This window comes from Coenobita brevimanus, chromosome 28, assembly GCF_032717465.1.
Source record: "Coenobita brevimanus isolate Jiangsu-jjx chromosome 28, ASM3271746v2, whole genome shotgun sequence".
Classification (NCBI taxonomy): Eukaryota; Metazoa; Arthropoda; class Malacostraca; order Decapoda; family Coenobitidae; genus Coenobita; species Coenobita brevimanus.
Window position 1 is genome coordinate 25,634,156 of NC_136981.1, and position 17,183 is coordinate 25,651,338.

General features: G+C 39.0%; 1 pseudogene; it reads right to left on the minus strand.

Annotated features, from left to right (window-relative positions):
- Nucleotides 1–1,437: 1,437 nt before the first annotated feature.
- Nucleotides 1,438–17,183, minus strand: part of LOC145394767 (uncharacterized) — a 90,232-nt pseudogene continuing 74,486 nt past the window's right edge.

The following is a 17,183-nucleotide window of genomic DNA, read 5'->3' on the forward strand; positions in this document are numbered from 1 at the left end:
GTGTGTGTGTGTGTGTGTGTGTGTGTGTGTGTGTCTGTCTGTCTGTCTCTCTGTCTGTCTATCTGTCTGTCTGTCTGCCTGTCTGTGTTTGTGTCAATCTGTGCATATTAGAGACAGACTGTGCGTGTGCGTGCGTGTGAACGATCTGGAATTTCGAGAGCGCCCAGTTTTCACATTCACATAAAACATACCCGACCCACGCAAGGGGAAATGATGGTCGAACTTGAATGTAAATTTTGCCTGACTTCCACCTCTCCCTCCCCATCATAAAAAAAAAAAAAAAAAAAAAAAAAAGTTGGAATCAATAGCCAGAGCCCCGCGAATATGAACGTGCATCGAGAGAGCTTCATTGGCTATGCATACTTCATGGCTATTTTGTTTAAAATTCAAAGTTTTAATTGGGCCGACCTGAATTTAAATAAGAGGCGAAGTATTTTTTGGAACCCCGTACGTGTTATCCCTTTTTTATGGTAAGTTTTTTATTTTGGCTATCGACAGGTAATTGCTTTACAAAATATCTCTCTGGGTTTATTAACTTGGATCGGTAAATTTATGCTTTACAAAGAAAATTGTTAGATACAGTGAGACAGACATATGCAGACATAGAAGCACTGAATTACACAGTTACATGATTTGCTTAAAAGACTATAGAAGTAGTTAAAAGGATACCGAGCCTGATTTTTTTTTTTTTTTTGTGAGGAAGAAGGAACCAAAGGCAATGAGCCCGCAAAACTGTTCCTTCCAACAAGCACAAAACCTTTAGGCAAATTAAGCAAGCTCAACCAAGAGCTGGGGTTAATGTGAAAACATGTGCGAGTGTTATATTTTGTTCACCTGTAATGAGAAGCATCGAGGAGTAACTAAAGAAAAATAATCGTTTGCCACAGGTACTGACAATGGTAAAAATAGTAATCATAAGAATATCGTAATGAAGAAGATAATCATGGATGTTTCTAACCTTTTCATATCGAGAGATCGTTCTTAAGTTGTATTTAATTTTCCAACGGTTGCGAGATTAAAGAAAAAGAAACACACCGTATTTATTAGGTTAGAAGAGGCAATGATAATGTAGAAAATTAATAAATAAATAAAAGTGAGCTAACGAGTAAAGCGTGAAGTGACATATGAGAAAAATTTTATTGAGAAACTACAGGAGAAAAGTTAGGAAAAGGCATGATAAGCAGAAAATAAAAAATAAGCACTGGACTGTGACATGAAGTATGAAGATACTCGTATCAGTAAAAGAAAAAAAATCATCTAAAAAGCCAATAGACAACCAAACTTCACACTCCAAATACCTACGTCAGTAGAGGATGGGGAACTCAGGTTTCGAAGTGGGTGTGAGCGAGACCTGGGGACTGCATCGACCGATCCACCACCTTCAGAAGTGGGGGTTCACCATCCTTATGTTGCGATTCCACCGGCTGGTACGAAGGCTCAGGTGCGGCGGGGTACAGGGTAAGAGGCGTCTGAGGATGAAGGACCTTGAGTAGAGGCAGGTCGGGTGCCACAACATGAAGCGCTTCGAGGCCACTGGTTCCTGCACCGTCTGCCCCCAGCTCCAGCGCCAGTCCCATCTGTGCTCTTCTTCAAGATGGATTTGAGAGGCTCCTTGCTACTCTTCGACAAGGTTTTGGTCTTAGGGCTATTGCATGCTGACGATGAAGTAGCTGGAGAGCCTACCCGAATGTTGCCAGGCTTCGAAGCTTCAGGGAATCCAGGGACATGAGGACTTGAACTCTCTACATATTGATACGATCTATAGCATTCCATATATGCTTGTGGCGTGGGAACTTCAAGGTGCTGTGCCTCCCCATGAACGACATCAGAAGCCTGCGTAGTTTCCGGTGTCGTATGCATGGAGTGACATGCTGGAAGTAACCGTTTCGCTCAGTGCGCATGCGCCGAGTGGCCGTTTAGCTTCTATTTTGAAAGTATCCGTATGTTATCTTATATTTTGTGCCATTTATCAACAACATTGTATGAAATGCATGTGTCAGGAAGATAGTTGGATGTCTTATCGACCTATAGGTAACTATAAGTCGATATATGGATATATATAAATAAAGATATATATGTATGTTTAAGGCAGATTGTGAAATTAGTCATTTCGTGAATTAAGATTAGCTTATTTTAGGTTTATTTAGGTTAGGTTGATCTAGGATAAGGTTAGGTTAGGTTTGGTTAGGTTAGGCTAATTTAGGCTTAATAGAGAAGGGAACGGTAACTTCCAGCATAAAGTCACTCCGTGCATATGACACCGGGTATCCCACTTGTGCTGGAACAGAGGACATGCTGACTTTAGGGTACCCAGGAGTTGCTGGGGTGGGCTCTGTGAGGGAAGTTTCTGTGAAGTTGGGAGGGAAACCCCAAGTGGCAGAGTGACTGCAGGAACAACACGATATGGTACCATCAGAAAGCACAGCATGGGCAGGCTTGTGTCCGGCACCACCTTGAGGGCAGCAGTCCAATCTATAAAAAAAAAAAAAAAAAAAAAAAAAAAAAAAAAAAAAAATTGAAGTCAAATCAAAACCAACATCTGTATTGTTAATCATCCCATTCCAGCGATGCATTTTTTATTTATTTGAATGATCTCCATGCAGTTTTATTGAGCTTACGAGATATTTTTCGAAATGGAGAGTTTACATGGTCCCTTAAAGTTCCCTATTAAACCCGAACATGGCCGTTGAAAATAATCGTCTGGCTGTATTAAAAAGGAAATAAAAGGAATAAATTATTAGACTGACGAGATGAAACCCCTTATTGTGAAGAAGGAAAACCCTATTTTTTACACAAATTTGGTAACACTTGGTAGAAAAAAACACCCTCTCCATCTTAGTGCTCATTGCGTCACGTAAAGTAGAATGCAGACCAACCATTTTTTGTCTTCATGGGCGTTTTGAAATTGTAGTTAATGTGATCTTCCTGATGATTCACTTTTCACTTTATTCAGACCTTTCGTAGCAAAGGGTTTATACTCATTTTACTCTAACTTGCACTAAATGTGCCATATCTTAGCTCCAGTTTAATAATAATATGATGTTTCACAAAGAAGTGCTATGGAAAGGACGCATAGCTGTTACGTTCATTTTCTGGTATTGAACTCCGTGGTATGTTATAAAAGGAGAAAAATCTGGGCCAAGTAGCGGGTGTAGCGGGGTCTTTATGTAATGCCTTCACTACTGTACACTCCAAAGCTGACTCAACGCATCTAGTACAGTTAGCGTGATGGTAACGGACAGATTTAACCTCCCCTTTATCTTTTAGCCGTCTATTTCTTATTCATTGGCAGAAACAGATATTATAACCATTCATCATTTCCTTTTCGTTTCTTCATATTGTCAGCATATTTTACGCCACACACACACACACACACACACACACACACACACACACACACACACACACACACACACACACACACACACACAGACCGGCTCATTACAGCTCAGCATTCGATATGAGGGGGTAGTAGTTTTATGTCACGTGAAAGCAAATCTGATGTTAACTCTGATCTTCAGCTCTGGTTACAGCGAGTGGGAGTTTGTTTGAACGAGTCAGTGGGCTAAATAAAGGTAATTCGTGCCTGAATAACAGTGAACGGAGGATGTGTGCCTGGATAATGCCGTGGCGAATCCAGAGTTCCTACGGCATTTAGCAGCACACTGTGGACTTGACCTAGGGCTTTTAGCATCGCATTGTGGACTGGACACAAGACATACGGCCAAGGTTTTAGGAAAAAGAAGACGAAGGTGTTAGCAAGCGTCTGTTTTCAACAGCAATGTATGCAAACGCTTGAGAGTCACACACACACACACACACACACACACACACACAGGGAATTTATACTGCTAGAAACTGAGGATTTACCCTTCGTCAGTGACTTTTTTTTTTTTTTTTTTTTTTTTGCCTATCGACCATTGCGGCCGAAGCCCCTGGTCATTAAGGCAGTTACATATATATATATATATATATATATATATATATATATATATATATATATATAATAATTTTTACTTTATAATTTTTTATTTTTATTATATATATATATATATATATATATATATATATATAATAATTTTTATTTTATAATTTTTTTATTTTTAATATATATATATATATATATATATATATATATATATATATATATATATATATATATAATATATATATATATATATATATATATATATATATATATGTATATATATATATAATAATTTTTATTTTAAAATTTATTTTTATTTTTATTATTATTTTTGTATTTTTTACATCATAACCAAAAATGCCTAGTCCAAAGAACCTAAAACTAATTACCTAACTGACAAATCGCTAACTTATACTAAATCCTAAAGAGACAATTAACTAAACCTACACTAATGGTAAAAAGACCTCGACCAAGAGAACACCATCGACTGCAGATATGTAATGCCTTTCAACAGTAGCCTACATACCTGCACTCATCACCTGGTGACTGTCAGTCGAGGCACAACCTAATATTGGGGACATCAGTATATGAAAGAGAACCAGACGAATCAGGAACATTTCCATATACGTCAGCTGTCGGCCCTAATTAGAATAAGTTAAGCAAGATGTTAGAATATATATATATATATATATATATATATATATATATATATATATATATATATATATATATATATATATATATATATATATTTAATAACAGAATGGAGGAAGGAAAAACAAATGGGAAAAAAAAAAAAAGATCCATACACCAGATATTATGTACAAAAGTTAAGAACCTCGCCCAACAGACCACCATCGACTGCAAATGCCCAATACCTTTCTATATTGCACACTTGCACTCATCAGCTGGTGACTGTCAGTCGAGGAACGGGGTTTAATGTAGGGGACATCAATATTAGAAATAGATCAGTGGATGGAGGAACTATTTCAAATACGTCAACTGTCAACCCTAATTAACAGTACAATATATACATATTTACGGTTGATAAAAACCATAACCATACAGTAAAAAAAGTCTCATCACTCTGATCAGTCTGGTCTCTCTCAGGAAAGCCATCAATTTATCAGTCATAACAATGTCCCCATCACCCAGGATGGTGGAAAGGGTGAAGGGGACGTCTGCTGGCTACAGTAATTTATAAGTGAAGCACGTTCACGAATAAATCGCCGACAGCGCAGAGCGATATGAATAATAGATAACACCGCATCACAAATGTCACAGTGCTGTGGAAATTGTCTTTCCATATAAATCATTGACTTTTTTTTTTTTTTTTTTTTTTCCCTATCGACCATTGAGGCCGGAGCCTCTGGTCATTAAGGCAGATATATATATGTATATATATTGACACATATATACATATATATACAAACATATATATACATACATATATACATACACACATCCATGCATATGAACATACACACTTTCATGCACACGTACATATATATATAATAATTTTTATTTTATTATTTTTTTGTACTTTTATTTTTATTATTTTTATTTTTTATATTTTTAACCTTATATTACTTATAAACAAAATACCTAATTTAAAGACCCTAAAACTAACCACCTAACAGACAAACCGCTAACCTATACTAAATCCTAAGAGACAAATAACTAGACCTACACTAATATTCAAAAAGCCTCGACCAAGAGAACACCATCGACTGCAGATATGTAATGCTTTTCTACATGACATACCTCCACTCATCACCTGGCGACTGTCAGTCGAGGCACAACCTAATATAGGGGACATCAATATATGAAAGGGAACCAGACGAGTCAGGAACATTTCCATATACGTCAGCTGTCGTCCCTAATTAGAATAACTTAAGCAAGATAATATAATGTATTTACATAATTTGTACAAAAATTGAAGAACCTCACCCAGCAGACCACCATCGACTGCAAGTGCCCAATACCTTCCTAAATCATTGACAGTTCATGAATATATATTTAAGAAGTTAATCTGCAAATTAGGCAGTGACTCTAATCGATCTGATTCACTTCGTGTTAACCCACGGATTGCGAGCCACAACTCAGGCTGGGTAGCACTGCGTTACGAGCCACAGCTCAGGCTATGCTGGCCGCAGTGTTTCCACAGCAAAAATTTTCTTTACCCCAGACAGTTCTGTGAATTACCCTAGATTACCCTAAATTATAACTTTTTTCGCGGTAATCCGAGATATATATATATATATATATATATATATATACAATTCTACGTTGCCCCATGAGAAGCGTAGGAGCCCGGGGCTACGTAGTTGGTCCTGACATTTAAGATGAGAGTGAAATAATAATAATAATAATAGAAATTATATATATATATATATATATATATATATATATATATATATATATATATATATAATTTCTATTATTATTATTAATTTATTTTTTGCTGACAAATAATGGAACTGCATAAGAACAGTAGTATGTAAGTCAAAGTTAAATTCATGTTAATATTTAGGTATTTCTATAAAAGTAACAAAAAAAAAATACTGAACGTGTTTGTAAAAAAAAAGATGCCGAAACGTTATAGTAACAACAGAAACTCCATATGAAAAATGAAATAACAATGAAACGTATTCTAACCTGATTTTGTTCTAATGGAATGTGAATGAGTCTGATTACCCTAGTTTCTATATTTATGCCCCCAGATTTGCCCAATTACCCTAAAAAAAAAAAAAATTACCCCAAACTCAACCCCAACATAGGCTTGAATACCCGAAAATAGGGTAATTATCCTAATAGTGGAAACATTGACTGGCCGTGCATCAATGTAAACAACTCGTAGCGCTGCGCAAAGACGGAGAGAGATTTTTTTTTTTTCTTTTCACCAAATGATGCGCTGGATGTTTATCTTCAAGTTTATAATAAACAAAAACTAAAAAAAAAAAAACTTTTCTTTCGTTTTTTGCGCACCACGGGGTGAGATAAAAAGGGTAATTGCGCAATCCAAGGGTTACAGGCCTATATGACTACAGAGTAACAAGCGGCCAAAACCATAAACTGAGTACCATATTTTCATTGGCTCAGGAGGCTCTCTATCACATCTCCCACTGCGCTTCAGTTGTCACATTGTACGCTATATCCTACAGAGGGACGCCTTGTCATGGTGGCATCGATATAGCCGATTGACTCCTTTGCCTGCTTATACAACCGTCGCTTCACTCCCTCCCTGTTCCCCGAAAAGATGATGGTGCACTCCAGGAGGAGGGTGACTATAGCCTGCAGTCCACCAGGTTCTGCAGCTCCTAATACCATTCTATGCTTTTACAATAGTTTTCATACATAACATGCAGGAGAATTTTATTATGCCATGTGAAAAAATAAACTCATAAGGAAAAGATGTTAAGGAGCTTCTTAAAACCAGGAGAATATTATAGGACGGTAAGAGCCAAAGATAATATAGGCCAGTATGAGTTAAGATGAAATAGGACCGTAAGAACCTAGGAGAAGTACTTATTTTTTTTTAGGAAACTTCCATTCATACCTCACCCTGAGCCATGATAACAAAACGGAGCCAGAGAGCCACATTCGAGGGCATTTCCATATATGTCTTCTCTGCAGTCACACATCCTCACCTATACTTTGTTCACTTTAACAACGCGGGAAATTGCCATCTTTCCATGTTGAATGTTAAACTGTGGCATGAGATTAACAATAGGAGACATTGGTAGTCACGATGAAGTACTGTGGAAAGGATGCAGAGACGTGTTATTATCTTGCTGTGCCATTGAGCAACGAGCAATGAGCTGCAAAAGAACGAAAATCCAAACCAAGCTAACGTGAACAAAGCACAGTGCAGTTGACCATCTTTAAAAAGGTCTGTCTATATCTATATACCTAGGCGTATTTTCCCAAAAGGGGGGGGTAGCTGAAACAGGATGACACAAGCTCCAAATTACTGATACACACACACACACACACACACACACACACACACACACATTTACTTGTATCTTAGCCTCTATGGGGAGAAGGGACTTCTCACCACAGCACACCACACGAGGTCAACTGCGCAGTGCAGTCCAGTGACATCCTCAGCAGGACTCAACAGCAGAGCTAGTTTTTCCCTGCCACATCATAATGGACCAATCTCCCTCCCCGCACCTGATCCGATCACCTGATCAGACAAAATGCGGGAAAACATTCCGTCGGGGCCGTGTTATCATTTATGCATCCACAGTTTCTCTTCATTCATCCCTATAATGCACAGCCACTCTTCCTTGCTCTACAGACATACCTCTCGCATCTAACGCTCTCTTCATACTGTCCATCCAACCTATTCATGGTCTTCCCCTCAGCTATACACCTCTCACATCAGATCCAGTTATCTTTTTCACCAATGGTTCTTCATCCATTTTCTCAGTATGCCCAAACCACCACAACACACTCAGTTCAACTCAATCAGCCATCTCTCGCATAACTCCAGTTCTCCTTTGCACTTCATCATATGTCACTTGTTCCATACGTGTCACTCTACACATACTCCTCAGACACCTCATCTCTTTGATACTCCCATATTCCATGCTTCAGCCCCATATAATGCAGTTCGTACCACTACCTCATACAGCCTTCACTTTACATCCATTTTATGCAAAGGACATCTAAACACTTTTTTCATTCCTCCTAGCACCTTTCCTACTTTATTCATTCTAAACTTCACCTCTACATCTGTTCTTCCATCCACAGCAACATGTGACCCTAAATACTTAAAACACTCTACCTCCTCAAGCAACTCGCCTTTCAAAACTATATTCATCCTTCTACCATCTACTAACTTCACACATTTCATCACTTTACTCTTTTTCTCATTCACCCTCGATTTCCTCGTTTCACACACCCCTCCAAACTCTTGCAGCAACTGTCTCAGTCTCCGCTGGATCAGCTGCTGGTGTAGTAGCATCTGCAAACAGCAGCTGACTCAGATTCCACACTCTACGAACAGCATTCACCAGACTCACTCGTCTACCTAACACTCTCACATTCACCTCCCTTACAACACCATCCATTTAAATATTAACCAAGGTGACGACACACATCCCTGTTGCAGTCCCACTTTCTCAGAAAACCAGTCACTCACAGTATTTCACACACGCTCTGCTATTGACATAAAAACTTTTCTCTCAATTTAACAACCTACCACCTCCCATACAATCTCAAAACAGTCCACATAGCCTCCCTATCAGTTCTATCATACACTTTATTTAAATCCATGGACGTCCAAAACACATCCTTACCTTTCGCCAAATACTTTTCACACCCGTCTCACAGCATACATCTGATCCATGCATCCCCTGCCTCTCCTTAAAGTCACACTGCTCGTCACCAATCACTCCCTCTGTATGCCCTCTAACTCATTTAATCAACATCTTACCATACACCTTACCTACAACACTTAACAGACTCATATCCCTAAAACTAGTACATTCATACTTATCACCCTTACCTTTATAGAATGGAACCACACACTCACCTTCCCTGTCAGTCGGCACCATACCACTAACAAATCACTCATTCAACAATCACATTAACCACTCAACAATAGCCACTCCACCACCTTTCAAACATTCCACAGCACACCCATCCATACCTGCAGCTTTCCCTGCTTTCATCTCTTTTACTGCCTCCTGCACTTCCTTCATTGTGATCAAAGAATCATTCAACTCTTCCAACACATTTATTCCTTGCTCCCTTCCATCTGCCACAGTCTCAGCCTCCCTTTCCTCCTCTACATTTATCAAACTTTCAAAATACTTTGCCCATATCTTATTGCATCCATCTCAAGTAACATCTTTCCATCATCTGCTTTTACTTGCTCTTCCTTCCCAGACATTCCCTTATGCACCCTCTTCACCTCCTTCCGAAACATTTTCTTATTCTGTTGAAAATTCTGAGTAAACCACCTACCCACCTCTCATCTGCTGCCACTTTAGCATCACCCACAGCCTTTCTTGCCCAATTCCTCTTTTATCTTATACCTCTCATAATGACACCTCATCCTTCCTCTGCAGCCCACTTCATATGCATGTCTCTTCTCAACTACAGCCATACTTCTTCAACACCACCATTCACTTCCCTTTCTTACACCACCATCCACTTGTCTCACACCACACAGCTCTTCTGCATACCCAACCACAGCATCTTAAACAACTGTCATTCCTCCTCCACACCGCCATTTTCCTGATATTTCACTGCATTCCACTCATCTTTCAGCTTTTCCTGATACTCTATAATTCTCTCTCTTTTGTCCAACTCACCCACTTTCAAAACCTCCCTGCCACACACAACTCTCCTAGCTCTCTCCAAACCTTTTACTTGCTCTCAACTTTCCCTTCACTGGGTGGTGGTCACATATCTCCACCCTCCCCTCTCGAAACTCTCACATCCAACAATCTTCCTATTACACTCCTGGACACAACCACATAGTCCATCAGTGTTCTATCCAGAACCCTTCTACTTTCCTGTCTCACCCATATATACTTATATATACCTTTCTTCTCAAACAAGGTATTTCCAATCACCATCTCACGCCCAACGCACATTGCTATCATTCTATCTCCATTATCATTTCTTCCCGGCACACCATGCATACCAACGACACTTTCAACAGCCACATTCCCACTCTAGAATTCAGATTGCCCATCATTACCAATTTACATTTGTTTCAAAACTCTGCAGACACTCATCAACATTAATTCCAGAGACTCCTTCTCTTCTTCATCTCTTTCACTTTCAGGCCCATACGCACTCACAAATACCCACAACTCACGTACAAATTTTGCATTCATCCACATCAGTCCCGATGACACCTCCTTCCATTCAGTCACACACTGCTGCACATCCGGGGTCACTAGCAAGACCACTCCTTCTCTCGCTCTTCCACTATCAACACCTGACATCCTTCCAGTCACACTTCCAAACTTAGATTCACCTATTTCTTTCATCTTTCTTTCACTCGAAGCTAACACATCCAACTTTCTTCTCACAAACATTCTCCCAATCTCCTCCCTATTAGCCTCAATCGTACTACAACAACGCACATTCATAGACCCAGTCTTCAGGGTTCGGGGATAACTCAATCCCCCTCCCTTTTCTATGCTCCGTCTCATTGTAGGAACTAAAAATACAGAGGCGGGGATCTCTAGTCCCCTCACCACATTCCTTTTAGTCTCCTATACGACATGCAAGTGTGTTAGGACTCCATATTATAATTACAAATCATAATAGATAGATAGATAGAGAGACAGATAGAAGCAGGGAGTCAGATGATGAGAAGGTATTGTGTCTACGAGAATCGAGCAATGCTAAACATGCTTACACACTCTTAACTCAAGGAATGCTTTATAGGCACACGACAGCGCCTAGTGACCATACACACACATATACACATACTCACACACAGGCTTCTAGAACTTTCCACTCACAAGGGACACACGTGACACAACCTCTGCTACACCAGAATTTAGGAAAGAGAGCTCAGAAGGAGACAGGCGATAGAAGAGACAGGTCGCAGGGAGAAGGGTTTAGCAACTTGAGAGAGAGAGAGAGAGAGAGAGCGAGACAGGGAGACAGGGACTCTGCTCAACTCACTCGTGAGTGAGAGACTTGTTAATATTTCCAAGACAAATAAAAATAGTCCCATACTATTCTTTACCTCTCCTGTCACTACATGACAAATGGGAAAGAAGATTATCTACTTACAAAGCTACTCAAATATAACAACCGCTCGCCCACAAGTCTAATATATAGAAAACTCCACTACAAGTAACTACAAAGTCTTTTATGACATTTGGTAGCAGCGAACTTATACGAACCTCGTCTACGAATCAACAGTGAATTCCTACAAAATATCAAGATTGAAAACAAGAATACCTCTCACAAAGAACAACTTACAACCAGCTCCTGACAGTTCTCTCCAACCAGCCCCCTCCGTCTCCCCGATCATCATGCTGATGCAGAGGTGAAGAGGTCACAGGACGCCTTGCAAGTAGTTTAACAAAATATTGATACGATCTTGCAATTCCTACGACGAACCAACGAACTACAACCATCTACAATCAACTACAAGTAACAACTCTACGTCGTCTGTATAATCTTCTACAGGCACCTACAAGTAGCGGCAGTCTTCATCCTACAACGAGTAAATCACAAGAAAAAAAGGACCACGAATACCTCGAGGAAGAAAAACGGTACAAACAAACGAAGAGTGAGACACGACTCATAACTCATCTTACTCACTCGTCTTCACTCAAGTTACTCATCGCTACTCATTCACTCACCACAGCTACCAGTGTGGGAAGTCGACGTCATCATGCGTGCTTGCTGAAAAGACGCCACGTCAGTCAACTCACCACCTGCACCACCACCCACACCATTCCCACCACGGTAAAAATTAGTGAGTTACATAGTTACTTCATTTATACAATACACAGTGATAGACAATAAGCTTCTGCACAAACATATAAAACGTGTTGTATAGTTACAGCTTAAATACACATACTTACTTCAGTTATCTGCATAACTCAATCACTAAATAATCACCAACAATAAATATTCTACACTGCATATATTCATTCATTTATTATAACATTTATTTACTAACAACGAGTGTTACCATTTATACCTACATAAAATACATGTTGCATGCATACAGCTATACATTATTATATCTACAAAGTGATAAAGAAAATAATACCATCACAGTTACTCAGTGAGTGATTAAAAGAACTGTATTAAACATTTATTAATTAAAGCTACCTAGTGGAAACATATAAATTAAGTTACAAGGTAAACTAGAATAAAAAAAAAATGGCCAACACAAATGATGTCAGCAAGAGTGAACATCTTCAACACAATCGTGAAGACAATGATTTCCACACACTGCTGACACACATATTACACACGATAGGTACAAGTGAACAACAAGTCAGTGTATATAGTTAATACTGTATATAGTGTATGTATATATTTTTTATATAAAATAACAAAATATGGGACTATATAATATCATTTTCAGTAATACCTGTGCAATATAAACTAAACTTTAAAAAAGTACCCCAAGGATATTAGCCAGTAATTATGCAACCATGAACAACATGGAAAAAGAATACACAAGCGAAGAAAAACAAACTATAGAAAATCAATACATACAAAAAAAAAAAAAAGAAAGAAAGAAAGAAAAAAGAGAAATAGAGTAAGATCACATAACAAACAAATGAAAATAAGTTTAAATGTTACTACATATGTCAAAATACCACATAAACTACAAACAAAAAAGCAAATTGTTGTCTCCACAAGCAAGTGGCATGACACATCATCACTATCATCGACCGCAGCATGACCGGATTCATATGTCAGGACTGCAGTTATTACTATTATGTAACTACAAACGATTGCATTATCTTAAACTTGCTACAATTATGTAACTACAAACAATACTACAAACATTATGTACCATTTATGTAACAGTTGCATTAACAAGATGTAACTTTTATGTAACTTTAACTACAATTATGTAACTACAAACGATATGTAACAATTATGTAACGACAAACGATTGCATTATGTCACACTTGCTACAATTATGTAACTACAAACGATATGTAACAATTATGTAACGACAAACGATTGCATTATGTTACACTTGCTACAATTATGTAACTACAAACAATATGTACCATTTATGTAACAGTTGCATTAACAAGATGTAACTTTTATGTAACTTTAACTACAATTATAAGGCCAAGACACTTATGTAACAGTTGCATTAACAAAATGTAACTACAATTATAAGGCCAACACATGTATGCATTTCACTACAATAACCCAAGTACATACTGTATTACAGTTAAATAATTTACTTCAGTGCATTTATTCAAATATGTATACAACTTGTTTAAAATGTAATATTACTGAATAATCACTATTTACTATGAATATTATATGTATACAATATTCATACAATTATGTTACTTTTACAATATTATGTATTTCACTTAATTAGCTTATAAGTTCATTATAATGTGTATATAATATGTATTAATATGTTATGACTATTAACTGTCGATGGTACGCCATTTTCGCGTGACCGAGCAATGTGTTAGAACTCCATATTATAATTACAAATCATAATAGATAGATAGATAGAGAGACAGATAGAAGCAGGGAGTCAGATGATGAGAAGGTATTGTGTCTACGAGAATCGAGCAATGCTAAACATGCTTACACACTCTTAACTCAAGGAATGCTTTATAGGCACACGACAGCGCCTAGTGACCATACACACACATACACACATACTCACACACAGGCTTCTAGAACTTTCCACCCACAAGGGACACACGTGACACAACCTCTGCTACACCAGAATTTAGGAAAGAGAGCTCAGAAGGAGACAGGCCATAGAACAGGCAGGTAGTGGGGAGAAAGGCTTAGCAACTTGAGAGAGAGAGAGAGAGAGAGAGGGAGCGAGAGCGAGACAGAGAGATAGCTAGCGGGACTCTATACTTTGCTCTGTGTGAGAGACTTGTTAATATTTCCAAGACAAATAAAAATAGTCCCATACTATCCTCTACCTCTCCTGTCACTACATGACAAATGGGAAAGAAGATTACCTACTTACAAAGCTACTCAAATATAACAACCGCTCGACCACAAGTCTAATATTTATAAAACTCCACTACAAGTAAATACAAAGTCTGTTATGACACAAGGAATATGGTTGCAGAATTCTTCCTATCACAACCTGGCTGCAGAGCTGTAGCACCATCCCATAGTGCAGTCACATAGTGTCCACCGCCCCCCACCACCACCATGGGGATATCCTGTTTATTTTTCATTTAACACTGAATCAAGAGCAAGTGCGATGAAATACGGCTTCCTCTGCAATGTTAGGACAAATATTACCCTTGGTACTTTATAGCACTTGGAGGTACATGAAACAGAATAGCACAGTGAAGGGTCTCCGATACGAGTTTAATAGATCCGTTTTTGTGTGAGGTACTGGTCCATTTTTATCTCCACTGAACCCTGGGGTGTGATACTTTATTCCTAAGTGTGTGTTCTGCAACAAAGGTTCTGTCGCCTCTCCCGGTTCTTTTCCCTATGGAATTCAAAAAGATTAGTCAAGTAAGTCCTCACCAACCTACACTGACGACTTTATTTACCTATGGATCAGTGTCATTTGTGTAGATAGCTACGATTTTATGAGCCTGATTATCCAAGCTCATGGAGAGAGGTGCAAAGCAGGGGACAAGGCTTTTAATGCTGACTGTACACATTCACTAAAAGGTGCTTGAACACTGTAAGCACCATGCATTTTGAAACATATAACCCATGAATCTGAAAACAGCTCTAATCGAGTGTATCTCCTTCTTTAATGTGCACCCCTCCACAATCAGACATGCCAACCATTCCTAGATGTTAAGCTTTTTGCCCATCTGTTGTGCCCAGGTGTTAGGGTAGTTTTTGACAGAGGTGTGCTACGTGGCATCAAAAGCCATGTTACTTCTCAAGTATCTCTCTCTCCGCGGACTTCGAAAATCGGTGTGGTGGAGCTGCAGCAAACGACGCTTATAACACTGATCTGAGGCCTAATGAAGTCATCAGTGTCGGGTGCAGCAGATTCACCACACTGATTTTCAAAGTGCATGGAGAATAAGCAGAGGCGACACGATTACTGATGCAAGCTGTACCATTCATGCTTGCAGTCAAGGTGCTCGTCTCAGCGTGCCGGTGCTTTGTCTGTAGCCACAGTAACATTACCATAAAATACAACTGTCAACACGGAGTACCAGTACATTACCAAGCTCTTTCATTATCGTTCCAAGAGACATGGTGACAAACTCTGAGCTACAGAATCTTGCCTAGAGCCACAGTGTACATTCTGGGGCAGCGATATCATGTCTAGAGCGACAATAACACCTTGCTAAGAGCCACAGTAATACCTTGCTTAGAGCCACAGTGACGAACTTTCAGCTACAGTATCTTGCCTAGCGACACAGTGTCCCTTCTACAACAGTGATACCTTGCCTAGGCCGCAGAAATACATTACCTAGTCACAGCATACCTTGTCTAGAGCCAATGCCATTTACCTGTATCGTCAGTTCCTTACCTAACTCCACACTGACTAACAGAAAACAGCATAGAGCCAAAATTACCTTGCCCAAAGCCTTGATGGCAAGCCTAGAACAGGTGTACCTTGCCTAGAGCCAAAGTTACCATGCCTAGAGCCGTAGTGACAAACCTAGAGTCCGCTATACCTTCTACAGAGCCAGTGACACACCTCGCACAGCTCTGCTTTGCCTATTATTCCATTCACTTTAACCAGACTGAGATTTTCTTCCTTTTGCAGCCTATTTTCCCGAAAACTAAATGGCAGAAAAAGACATTGCTGTGACCCTGTACCCTTTTCACAGGACTTTTTCGTGACTAGCACCATAATCTAGTGTTAATTTCTTGTTAATAATAGCACTGAAGATGAAGAGATGGCAGTTTTACGCCTACCTAGAGCTACAGTAACAAAACAAGAGCCGTTATTATCATCCCTAGAGCCACTGTGACAAATCAAGATCAGCTCTACCTTCCCCAGAGCTATCGTTTCCTTCTCCACGCGCATTATGTCTTACAATCACCTCCATTTTTAACCATTAGAGAGGAGGATGTGTTGAGATCTTATCTGACATTAGAGTACAGTATTTGTTTATGTTTCACGTCTATTGTATTTAAAGAGTCTCGTTAAAATGGTCAGGCCAAAGTAGATATAAGATGTAATTACCCAAACACACCAACCCCCTGTACTAATTATAAGTGGAGTAGACTGTGCCTAACTCCACTATGCCACCTGCAGGGCTACAATGATTCGGCTACATCAACTTTGGTTTCCCAGTACTCTGTCCATTTTTACTTGGCCTAAAACTGCCCTCTCTCCACCTTGAATATTGAGCTGTAACAAGGGATTAACAAGAGAATACTGTGCTAGACACGAAGAAGTGCTATGAAAAAGATGTAAAGCCACCAAACTGCAACAAGAGATTAGCAACAGAATAAGGTGCTAGTCGCGAAAAAGTGTTGTGCTTGGGGATGTTCCATTATGCAACTGAATTTGAGAAAAGATTAATGCAAGAATATAGTGCTACTGTGCTAGTCACGAAAAACTGCTATGGACAGGATACAGAGTTAGTGT